Genomic DNA, 13,477 nt, shown 5'->3' with positions numbered 1-13,477 from the left:
TCCTTTAGGGAAGAATAAATGACCTGATAAGAGTAGTGAACTAAAGATCCCTGGATAAGAAAGAGCCACACAGCAGGAACAGCAACCCAAAATGGGGCACAAAATCACTCTGGTTGAGAAAATGACAGAAGAGCTTCCTACATGTGTCATAGAACAAGAGGGAGTACAGTATGTGAAATAATGTACAGGAAGCATACAAGGCATAAATATCAGAATGGCAACAACCTAAACCCAGAAGAAGAAGAGAAGACTTCAAAGAAAAGTGAAAGAAGAAACAAGTGGCCAGGAATCAAATGATATCTGGATGAAAATGTAAAGAACAACAAGAAGGCTCTAGTCAACCAAATGACCAAATAAGAAAAAGGAAGGAAGGAATGGAATACAGTAGAAGAGCAAGATAAGAAAAGATTAAACTATAGTAAAGGTCAAAAGATGGCTGACAATATCCTGCTAAAGTGTATATCAACAATTGCTGGTCAAAAAGAGTGATAAAGAAGTCAAATGACAAGCAACAGAAGAACAACTTGGAGGCAAAGAGTGGTGTTTCAGGGAACAGAGAACATCAAAGAAAGAAGCAAGCAATAGAAATGGATGATAAAGCAATATTAGAAATTGCCATGAAGGAAGAAATGAGCAATCCGATATATAAAGATGAAGTGACAATACTTCCAGATGAAAGAATGATATGGAAAGTTAGAGCAAGAGATACCTTGAAGATGGAAGGCAAAGAGATGCCTGTTGGTAGAGAACAGAAAACCAAGACAGAGCTTTTCAATAAGGTGCTAGCAACAGGACTTGATAAGAAGTGTTGGAGAATATTGCCAAGATATGGGATAAGGCAGATAGCAAGGATCATATTCCAGATTAACAGCCACTTGAAGGATAATGGATGTGGATATAGAAGAGATCCACTGAGTAGACGTGCACAAGAATGAATGGAAATGAAGGCTGTGACAGCAGATGTGAAAAGCAAAGGCCCTTATGACTTGGATAAAGACATAATGAGTGAAAGCTATAGGCAGAAGGAAATCATACAATAATATACTGAGTAGACTGAAACAAATTATACTACAACATACTAAGTAGGCTGAAATAAGTTATACTACAATATACTAAAAAGACTGATATAAATTAAAAAATAAAACACTGAGAATATAGCCTGAAATTACAAACTGTACCATGATGGACAAATGAAAGGGAATGTTGTGATGGGAGGGCTATTGGAATTTAAAGAAAGGTGTCCAAGCCATGGAATGTCTTCATTCAAAGGCCAAGAGAAAATAACCTATTATGAGGAAGTAATCCCATTCACCTAAAACAGGGGAATCATCAGAAGTGGTTCATAAAAGTACAATGAGGTGATGTAAGTTACGAGGATTCAAAGGGATAATGAAGAGACACAAATAATAAACAAGAGAAGTCTATGTGATATATAATATGGCAGTCAAAAACCAAGAGATCTGTGTCCTCAAGATTGTGGAAGTGCTAAGAATTACAAGGTGAAGAAAAACAATGAGAAAAAAGAAAACAAGGAAGAAAAAAAAATGCGTAAGAACCTGAGTGACCCAATGATTGGTTTTGAAGAAAATCCACACATTACTAAAGGTAAAAAAAGATGTGCCCAATAGGAACCAAGAAATATGAAAAGATACACAAGAAATGGGTAAAATAGAAAACTAAAGAAGTTTAAGAAAATTCCTCTCTAGAGTTCAAGATGTGGAGAACACACCCCAAAGATCCTTGTTGGTTATGATTTGCATCTTAGTGGAATGCTCATGAAAAAGCTGTAAAGCTGAGTATCTAGTTAAAAAACGAAAACAAATTTTGATGTTTAAAAATTGTTTATTTGTAACATTAAAACACAAAATAATACATTATTTAATAGATTAAAACTCTGCATTTCTATTGGTTATAAATAATGTAAAATGCCAGAGCTACTTGTAAGAGAGAGGGGATGTGATAGGGGAGACTATGCAAGTGGTTCTGACTTTCTAATTTACGTCTTTTAAACAAAGGAAACTGAAGGCATAAAAATTATACTCTGCCTTTATAACATGTATATTATAATAACTAATCTACATTAAACTTTGTATTTCATATATGGGTGGCAAATACATTAGAGAACGAACTTAGAGAACAAATTTCATAAAATAGGAATTGAAAGTGTCTTTAAATGTTTCTCTTATAAAAGTAAGAAATTAACAAAAGAGAAATAAGAAGAAGAGTAATGAGTAAAGAAGTAAAGAGTAAAGGAGTAAAGACTAAAGAAGTAAAGAAGAGTAAAGATTGACTAAAATGAACAGACAGCAGAAAAATAAAAGAGAAGAGAAAAGGGCATCCCAAGATTCAAAAACTAGGAATCAAGAAATACCAAAGGATAATGACCTAAGGCTACATCAGAGATGAACAACAACAAAATATGGGACAATGCATATTTTGGAGAGAAAGAGATATACAAAGTTGAACAGACAAATAGATACAGATAAAAAAAAACTGAATACCACATAACTTACGACAAACAGAAATTGAGGAGGTACCTGTTCCTCATCAGGTTAGAAAAAAAAATAAGCCAGAAGTTGAAGGGCTGGCCATTGTTTATAGTAAGAGAGGTTCCAGTGAATGCAGAGAAAAAAATCGATTAGGGACCTAAACTGGAAGGGAACAAACTGTCTGATGCACAAAAGTGAGAACATCATTAGTTAACTAGTTGGTACCATATGGTTCATCACAACTCAATAAAATTGTGGAAGTTATCCATGATGTCAACAATACCTCACCAGGAGTAAAATCTGAGATATGTTACACACAGTGAGCTAAAAGAATAACAACTCAATGTTATCCACGAATAGATAAATTACTTCTAGTTACCACTGAATCAGTTGAAAGAAATGTCTGGCCTTCAGACTTTTATTATATAATATATAAATTTGTTATTTTTTTAAACAGAAAACAAATAGTAAAAAATAGCAAGACAACTATAAAAAATACCCAAAAAAATCACTTTGTACCTCATCTGTCAGAATAGCCATGAGGGCAAACATTCACATTATCAATAAAAGGATATTAAACATATAATAAACACCATAATGCCTAAATAATCAGAAAAATGCAGTATATATATTACAATATTGTAACTTTCTTTTTCAGATAATAAAATTAACTGTATAAAAGTTAATTTTAAATTACATTTTGAATTATATTAAAATTTTTAGTAATCTGAAAACAGAAATAAAAGTGCTAGCCAGAAACAAAGCAACCAAGGTGAATAGGAAAACCATTTTGCAAACAAAAAACATAAAATACAAATGAGAAAAATGATAAACACTTGGATAAGGAAAAACTAAAAGAACTGAATAATGAAAAATATGTAGAACAAAATATCTCATTGAATGAAAATATATGGAACTCATATCCACAATGTTTTAATATAAAAATTAGCAAACTGGAAAAATGCGCATCATATTTTCAGCCAAAATTTCATGGGGTGGTTCCATCAAAAAGAGACAAGCCCAATTTATGGCTCTCACTGATAAAGAGATATTTTAATTTTATGGGTTTAATACAGATACATCACAAATACCAATTTAGAATGCACATTAAAATTAGATTTTTAGCCTTACGTCACAGAAAGGATTTCATATCACAGTTTATACACTGTAAGACCAGCTGTAAAGGAAAGTGTTAAGGTGTTACACTACTTGTGTAGATCATAATCTAATGGTGTAGAGAATACAACAGTAAACTTTCTTTTTCAGACACGTCATTACACTTTAGGGTATTAATCTTACCTAGTTGTGTTAATACATGTTAAGTACACAGCAGAAAACCATGCCATTCTCCAAGAAGAAGCTGAGCTCTGATTAACGAAACAGCTTAAGAAAGTAGCAGCAATACATTATACAGTCTCTGTGTTCCACATTTCTAATCGGCAAACAATACTTACATACCTGGTTAAAGATGATTCTTGTTGGTTGATTGTTAGTTCCACTGGCTTTAAATTGAGGACTTTTCCAAGATCTACCAAAAAACTGATTGTTTCTTGCATCAAAAAGTGAGGCTCTAAGTTGGTATTCACGAGATTCTTTATTCTAAAAAGAAATAACCACTTTTTCATAGTATCAGAGCTCAATGGTATCAAATTTATATAAAATTACCCATTAACCTATGAACGTTATAATTTTCCTAAATGAGAATGAATATCTAATAACTACTTCCCTCTCCTCACACGATTAGCTTTCTCATTTTGTGCTGCCCTCTACTTACAAACTTTTTAGATTCATGTCACAAGCCTTCTACCCTCTCTTGGTTGGAATCCAAACTCCCAACACATCTCTGATGCAAATCATTATGCATCAAATTACCACCAACAGGAGAGCAACACCATCATATTACACACATGGCTCCCTCTTTACATCTCTACCGAATTCTCACTTCAAAGTTTGGCAAAAGACGCAAGCACCAAAGAATAGTGAGGAGGAAGGATGGGAAGTGTAAGTGGAGGGAAGTACCTATCAGAAACACTGAAAAATAGTGGGAAGGAGGGATGGGAAGTGTGAGTGGAGGGAAGTACCTATCGGAAACACTGAAAAATAGTGGGAAAGAGGGATGGGAAGTATAAGTGGAGGGAAGTACCTATCAGAAACACTGAAAAATAGTGGGAAGGAGGGATGGGAAGTGTGAGTGGAGGGAAGTACCTATCGGAAACACTGAAAAATAGTGGGAAAGAGGGATGGGAAGTATAAGTGGAGGGAAGTACCTATTGGAAACACTGAAAAATAGTGGGAAGGAAGGATGGAAAGTGTAAGTGGAGGGAAGTACCTATTGGAAACACATTTTCAAATACAAAAATTATAACTTCCAATATGATACTTTTTCTCTGCTCACAAGATTAGTTTGAATCCCACACTGAATTGGAGAAAGGACCAATGTGAAGAAAGCTCAGGCATATCCTCTGTAAGAATCCAAAGAACCCTCCTTAATTGAAAAGAAGAGATAACAAGATCTGAGGAGGGGCACTGCACCACATCTGAGCCAGATATCTCTTCACCATGAAAGTGATAAGATTAGGAGGATCAGAATGGTAGATAAAGAAGAAAGCACATGAGATATAAAAAAAAGTAGAATCACTCAATTCAACAGAAGGTGGATAAGAAATGATATGCACCAACATGTAGAGTGCCTAGGGCATGGCACACTACATTCACAAAGTCAACTACATCCATAATCTCACAAGGGTAGAATGAGGACCTATACCATCTTCACTTTAATTCCTAGAGTCCACAGGAAACCTCTCAGAAAACTTCATGAACAAAAAGGGTGGCCTAATACCAGGAACCAGGCAATGTGTCCTCTGGAATCTGAAGGAAGACCATCACATGCATTCGACCCCTAAGACTGTGAACAAGTCTGAAATGACATAGGTTGTCAACAATCTAACAATAAGAAAAAACCCAGGACAGAGGGAGAAACATGCCACAAAGATCATCTGAGCAATCAAAAGGAAAAGATGGAAAACCCAAAAAATGCATGAGAAGTTTTGTATTTGGTTTACTCAATCTTCAAAACCTTACTCTCTAGGTAGTAACATCCATGCAAGAGTAGAAAGAAGGTATACAGTTAAATAGGTGAACTGCATTTGAATGTTCCAAGGGGTATGACAGGTGTCAGAGGTGACTAACTCTCCAAAGATATAGAAACTTGCCAGCAGGAAGTAAAGGAGCAGACAGGTCAGTCCACATAGCCTACTCCATAGAATGGAGTCTGAGAAGAGGAACTGGAACATGACTGAGATAGGTGTTGAAACAAACACATAGATGTAATAAGTATTGGGGAGAACAAAAGAAGGACCTTTCCAAAGTGATCAACCATCCTACCTGTACAGCTTCAAGAAGGAAAGCTGATAAGTAGAGGTGGCCAACTCCTATTTGGAAATGGCAAAACGACAACTATTGTCCATGTATGAGAATATGCTAAGAAAGGAGCCAACATAGAAGAACCAGTATTGAAAAGAGAAAGGTTGTGATCAGAGAGCATATGCTCTACAGAGCAACCATTCCTATCAATAACAGCACTTCTCCAGAGGGGATGATGTCCATTAAAGTTCCCCAGGATTAAAAAGGGAGACAGCGACTGTTCAATGAGAACATCAAGGTCTGATTGATCATATGTTTCTCTAGGTGACAGGTAGAGAGAACAAACCGTGATAGTATGACCCAAGAAAACACATATGGCTACGGCCTCCAAGAGTGTGTTGAGTGACAAAGAGGTGTGTTGAGGTTATATACTGATCAACCAACAGTGCCACCCCATCATGCACTCATCTATCACATAGCTTGTCATTTCTGTACAAAGAAAACTGCCAAAAGGTGACTGTATCAGTAGGTTTCAAAAATGTTTCCTGTAAGGAAAGACATAGAGGATGGTAAGAAGCAATCAGTGTTTTGATGTCATCCAGATTAGAACATAAACCTCGACAGCTCCATTGTATCAGGATGGTCATTTTTAATGATGTGTAGGCGAATTAGGTGGAGGGCCCTCCTGTTTACGACCACGTCTTGTTTGAGGTTGGCCTATCGACCTCCCTGGGTCAATTGAGTAGGTCTTTGCAGTTGGAAGGGGATTCCAGTAAATGAGGATGCGAATGAATGATTGTTTTGCACCTGGGATGGGAGAAGAGGATGTATCTGAAGAAATGTTTGTAACCAAAACCAAAGGAAGGGGATCTTGGGATTTGCTGAAATATATGGAAGGAACAGAGATGGGTGTTGAAATTGGTTCATCAACCTTTTTAACCATGGAGGTAAAAAAAATTTTCATTTGTTTTGAGAACAATTCTCTTGGAGGCACAGAGAGATCTGTCTGCACTCCCACTGTAGTTGTGGAATGAAGTGCAGCAGCATATGTCTGAGATGAAGCAGTGGACAGCAATTTTCAAACCTGAGGATAAGTAATGTTACAAATCGTTTTCAAACACTGCACCTTTTTTTCTTCCAACCATTTATGGGAAAAACAAAAGAAGGTAGGGTGATAGCCATTGCAATTGACACAATGAGGGTCCATTTCACACTCACAGGCATTATGGTCCTTGCTACCACAACAAGCACGTCAGGCAACCATGACGTCTTTCAGTGACCGAACCTATGACAATGGAAACATGGAGAGGGTTTGGATGGTGGTAGGTGGACGTGGTGATGTAAATGTCAGAATGAGGATATTGGTCGGCAATGTAACTCCATCTTTAGGAGTAGAGATACGCCTCACTGGAGAAACTTCTTGAATGGAGAAACCTGAGAGAATCTCTGACTCGGAGATGTTCATCAAATCTCTCTCAACAATAACTCGTCGTGATAAATCCAAATTAGCATGAGTTGTAACCTCAATAGGTATATCCTCAATTGCCTTTGAATTCAAGAGAAGCTCACTGTGTTGAGATGTGGATGTTTCCACCAATATGTCACCAGATCGAAGCTTCATTACTGAATTTGGAGAGCCAGCAAATCCCTTCTGAATAAAAAAAGGGGACATTTGCACTAAAGGTTTCTCTGAAAGAGAAAGTAGGATAATAAAATGAGGAACAACAAGTTGTACAGATGTTGAAGATTGCTGCTCAGAACCTTCAAGTCATGGTCGTTTACCTATGGACTGTTATTCACTACTTTATTTATGTTTTTATTTGGAGGATCCACAATAAAAAAGGAAAAATTTGGGTGCCTACTGACCCCATCCACCATGGAGCCCTACGAGGGGATGCACTACAATGTCAAACAAAGACACTGCAGCAAAGCCAGGGTTTTGTGAGCACTATACCCAATACTGGCATCAGATACAATGTCCACAACACCTGCTGAAAACTTTCAACACTGGTACTTGATTGACCCTAGTCTAAGTGAACCAGCCGATTGACCCAAGAGCACCACCCCTAGGCTGCCTGTCTACAGGAATTCAAGGCCAAAGTGGTGTGTTAGGGTTGGACCCCTCAACCCCAAGATCCTCTCCTCCCATTCATGGGTCGCCATGGACGGCAAACACGTAGGTGGATGTTTAGATCCCAGAGGAGGTAAACTGAAAGAACAGAACTTTCTCTGGGAGGCCCCCTCACCATGTACAGAAACCCACACTGAAGGGAGAGTAGATGGAAAGAAATTGTACTACAATATAATGAGTAGGCTTAAAAATTTATACTACAATATACTGAGTAGATAGAAACAAATAATACTACAATATACTGAGTAGACCAAAGTTATACTACAATGTACTGAGTAAACTAAAACAAATTATAGAACAATATACTAAGTAGACTAAAACAAATTATACTACAATATATTGAGTAGACTAAAACAAATTATACTACAATGTACTGAATACACTAAAAACAAGTTATACTACAATATACTGAATAGTCTGAAACATTATACTACAATATACTGAGTAGACTAAAACAAATTATACTGCAATATACTGAGTAGACTAAAAACAAATTATAATAGAATGTACTGAGTAGACTTAAACAAATTATGCTAAAATTACTGAGTTGATGAAAACAAATTACAGAACAATATACTGAATAGACTAAAACAAATTGTATTACAATGCAGTAAGTAAACTAAAACAAATTATAGAACAATATACTGAACAGACTAAAAATGAAATTATGGTACAATATATACCAAGTAGACTAAATGAAATTATATCACAGTATACTGAGCAGATTAAAACAAATTATACTGCAATGTACTGAGTTGACTAAAATTATACTACAATATAGTGAGTAGACTAAAAACAAATTATATTACAATGTACTGAATAGATGGAACAAAATTGTTACTACAATATACTGAGTAGGCTTAAAAATGTATACTACAATATACTGAGTGAATTGAAACAAATTATACTACAATATACTGAGTAGACTAAAAGAAATTATACTACAATATACCGAGTAGACTAAGACAAATTATACCACAATGCACTGAGTATACTAAAAACAAATTATACAACAATGTAATGAATAGTCTGAAACATTATACTACAATATACTGAGTAGACTAAAACAAACTACACTGCAATATACTGAGTAGACTAAAACAAATTATGCTACAATGTACTGAATACACTAAAAACAAGTTATACTACAATATACTGAATAGTCTGAAACTTTATACTACAATATACTGAGTAGACTAATACAAATTATACTGCAATATACTGAGTAGACTAAAAACAAATTATACTACAATGCATTGAGTAGACTAAAAATAAATTATACTAGAATGTACTGAGTAGACTAAAACAGATTATGCTAAAATTTTTCCAGTTGACAAAAACACATTACAGAACAATATACTGAGTAGACTGAAAACAAATTATATTACAGTATACTGAATAGACAGAAACAAACTATACTACAATGTACTAAGTAGGCTTAAAAAAGTATACTACAATATACTGAGTAGATTGGAAAAAAATTATACTACAATATATCAGGTCATTTGTTAAGTAATGTCCTATTTTAGGTTAATAAAAAAAGAAGGGATTTCAAATGCTTTGAATGTCATTAATCAATAATGTATGTTCTATTATTATTAAGTACTTCCTGCCAAAAATTGACAAGCTTCTGAATACCACTTTTATAAAATTTATGGAGTTTGGAGGAAAAGAATGTAGAGAAGGTAGTTTTGACATCTTCATGTGTTCCCAATCATTTTCCATCAAAATAGTTCTGCAAACTATGGAATAGATGAAAATCAAATGGGGAAAGATCTGGAAAATAAGGAGGATGTGGAAGTTTTTTTTCCAGTCTAGCTCTTCAATCTTTGCAAATGTAATCCTTGTTGTATGGGGTCGTGCATTATCCTGGTGTAACACAACACCTTTATGACTGATCAAAGCAGGCCTCTTTTCCTTCAATGCAACATTTAAGCAGTCCTACTGTTGACAGTAGAAGTCTGATGAGTAGTAGCAGTGCAGAGTAGATCACACCAACAATATCACACCAAATGCTTAACAAGACTTTCCTAGGGTTGAGATCCATTTTGGGCTGTGCTTTAGCCAGTTTACCTGCACTAAGCCATTGTCTGCAGTGCTTAATGTTTTTATAAAATGTACATTTTTCATCTCCAGTCACTAACCTATCCAAAAAAAGTGAGTTACATTCATGAGAGTGCAGAGAATTGCAAATGTCCACTCTTGCTCTTAGGTTGGCTTCTGTCAAATTATGGAGGACCCATTTTCCAGATTTTGACACTTTCTTTTCCATGCTGTCGCAGATGACAGTGAACTGTTGAATGGGTTGAATTAAGTTTCTGTGCTAGTTCTTCAACTGTTACAGCACAATCTTCATCAAGTGCTGCCACCAGCAAGTCATCATTAAACTCAACAGGATGACCTGAATGTGGTGCATCACCAAAGCTATAGTCCCCTGATCTGAACTTCTGAAATCACATTCAACATTTTCTTTCATTGAGAGAATTTGCACCATAAACACCTTGAATGTTTCGTGTAGTTTCTGCTGCACTATTGCCTTTTTGAACTCATGAAGCATTACATGCCTGATGTGATCCTCAGACACATCCATCTTCATAAGAGTTTATTTGATTAATGATCTGAAAAAATTACATTGAGTTTGTTTTTTTTATTTGTCTGAACATTTTTGTATACATCCTACTACATATTTTCATCATTAAAGCCTTCTGCAAAGACAAAAATGATGATGCACTTTGTGTATTAAATTTTCAGACATTACTTATGGGATAACCTGATACTTAGAAGAAAAAAACAAATTATACCATAACAAAGTGAGTACACTGAAATGTAGATGTTTAACACTTTCATTTTGACTTTCATGGAGTCATCTATGACAGATTATTCTAGTTTAAAAGTTGTAAATGATAAATAAAGGATTAGGAATAAAGAAGCAAGTAAAAGTCACACACAGGTAACTGTTTCAAACTAACAAAGCAGTTTATAAGCACAAGAGTTAATGGGAGATAGCAAACATTTCTGGCATAGAAGTTCTGTGATCAAATTAATATTTATAAAGCAATGAAGTGGACAGGAAAACTCTGACTAGAAATTGCTTATCAGTTTCTAAAGATCAGTATTATCTATAGAGAGCAATTAGTTCAGATGGAAGAATTAAATGAAGATACTCTTTTATGTAATGCATTTTGGAGGTAATAATGACAGTAGCAGCAGGACCAAGAAGTTACTATTCATATACACAGCACTACTTTGGAGATTAAAGGATAAAAAGCAAACACATCTTTCAGGATCTCTTTGGCATATTATGTGTAGACCTATTATGCTTAAGCATTTAGGCCATAGTTACACACCTCAACTTTTTTATTGGGGCCAACTTTGAACGTGACTGATAAATGGAGAGCCATAATATTTCTTCTTTTGAAATTTTTTTTTTGCATTTTCTACTAACTCTAAAGACTATTTAACTAAATTTCTATTAAGTTGTGATGCAAGATCTCTTAAATATAATGACAAAAAATATTTCCCACAAGTTAAAAAAACAAATTTAATTTTGCAGACTGTTATTTCATAAAAATGACTGTATAAAACAAGCTGATAGACCAAATTTGGCCCATATGTCATATGTTGTGAACATCTGAAATTTTAGGCAGAAAAGAGCTCTTGTCACATACTGGGATCTACTTAGACAGATCTACAAAACTATGCAGGGGAAACACTATATTACTTTTTTGAGGACTTTTAAGATTAGCTTAATATAAAAGTAAGAAAAACTCTTTAACCTTTGGGGATCCTACCACAAATCTTAGAAAACAGTTGTACTCGGTTAACCTTCAGTTACAAATGTCCATGACACTTACCATGGTAAACATTATTGATATTAATAGGTTTTGGAAAAGCTATTTAGATTTTATATCATATTCTTAGTAGTAAATACATAGTGTTGTGCAAGAAAATGGTACTTGTAAAATAATAGTCAGTGGACTTTGAAATTGGTCTCACTACACAAAAATAGCATTCTTTAAAACCTATGTCCAACAGAAATTGTTATTTCATTTAACACTGACATTTTGAAGAACTTTTGACATGAAAATGAATGCATTCTTATGTACAGGTAACAAGAGACCATTTGGTACATCAACATTAAACCTGCATGCCCTGTTAAAAAAAATCTTTATTCAAGTTTGACCTATCTTTTACTAATCTTAAACCCATCTCTTCCTGATGTCTTCATAATTTAGTGTAAAGTTATCAGATGCCTTTGTCACCCAAATAATATTATAGACTTCAATAAAGTTTATCTGTTTCCAATTTTCTCAAAATAAAAGTTGAAAGACAACTGATCTCTATGAGATAAAAAATTTTAAAACATAAAAGGGCATAATAAACTGCATATAATGGTTGATAAAAGAGAAAAACAAAAAATATGTTGTAGATATGACCACCAAGGCATTAATCACAAATATATACATCTTTAATTTTAACAGATACTGATGTTGATACAATATTTCAGGCAATGTTGTATTAACAACATTGAAATACATCTCTAATTAATTCTAGCGAGTTGGAGTACAAAAGGTGTAACTGTAAGTGCACGTCATACAAAAAATAAAATTGTGCAACATTCAAAACTAGCTACAGTGGAAATAAGCTTACTTTTACAAGTAGTCCAGTAACAGAATGAAATGAAAAACAAAATCCTATTGGTTCGCTATCGCTTGTTTTGTCATCGTCTAAGTTACGAAGAAATTGTAAAAATTTAATAGGTCTAAATTCAGAATTCCTGACAATTCTATCAACTCCATCCATATTTTGATGGGCCGTTACGTAAACAATAAACTTACGGAAACACCATCTACAGTAATGTTTGTGAACTATTATTAAAAACATTATTTGAAATATGTTAAAAAAAATCCATTCCAAATAATTATAAGTGAAATTTTATTTTAACCAACGTTTTGCCTTTTATGAACTATTCTTAAAAACATTATTTGTAAAATGTTACAAAAATCCTTTTTAAATAATTATAAGTGAACTTTTATTTTAATTGACGCTTCGCATTTGCGGCTCTTTAGGACTTTGTACATAAAAATGTATGACACTGTAATATTCGTATGTAACTGTGCAAAACAAATATTTTAATATCATACAATTTTATAATCTATTCCCGATGAAGTCCAAAGGAGAATCGTCGGTTTAAAAAATATCTTGTAACTATCTGGAGTGTAAAAGTATTTTTTTTTTCTAATGCTGTTATCAAAGTATGAAAGTCCACCAGTATGCACTAAAAATTTTCCAAGAGAACAAACATTATTTCTAGAATATTTATGCCCCCACCCCAAATTACTTAGTGATAAGTCCGTAGGCTTATAATGCTATAAACCAGATTTCAATAGTGAGCAGAAATAACCCATTGTGTAGCTTTTCTCTTCGTGAATTTCTAATTATTATGGAGTAAAAGTTTTTCTAAGATAACGAAACATGTTTATGAAATACATTT

At 34.3% G+C, this 13,477-nt stretch overlaps 1 protein-coding gene across 6 annotated transcripts in view; it reads right to left on the bottom strand.

Moving 5' to 3' along the window:
• Positions 1-12,809, bottom strand: part of LOC143249958 (nephrocystin-4-like) — a 94,757-nt gene extending 81,948 nt beyond the window's left edge. For 5 of the 6 annotated variants that reach the window (XR_013028054.1, XR_013028050.1, XR_013028052.1 and 2 more), the window contains exons 1-2: positions 12,634-12,809; positions 3,948-4,088 (exon numbers count right to left, since the gene is read on the bottom strand). The gene's annotated coding sequence lies outside the window, so the exon portion shown is untranslated. The remainder of the gene's footprint in view (positions 1-3,947; positions 4,089-12,633) is intronic. The other variant, XR_013028055.1, reaches the window with a different exon arrangement.
• Positions 12,810-13,477: the final 668 nt, after the last annotated feature.

This window comes from Tachypleus tridentatus, chromosome 4, assembly GCF_004210375.1.
Source record: "Tachypleus tridentatus isolate NWPU-2018 chromosome 4, ASM421037v1, whole genome shotgun sequence".
In the NCBI taxonomy this organism is placed as follows: domain Eukaryota; kingdom Metazoa; phylum Arthropoda; class Merostomata; order Xiphosura; family Limulidae; genus Tachypleus; species Tachypleus tridentatus.
This window is presented reverse-complemented; position numbering and strand designations above follow the sequence as displayed.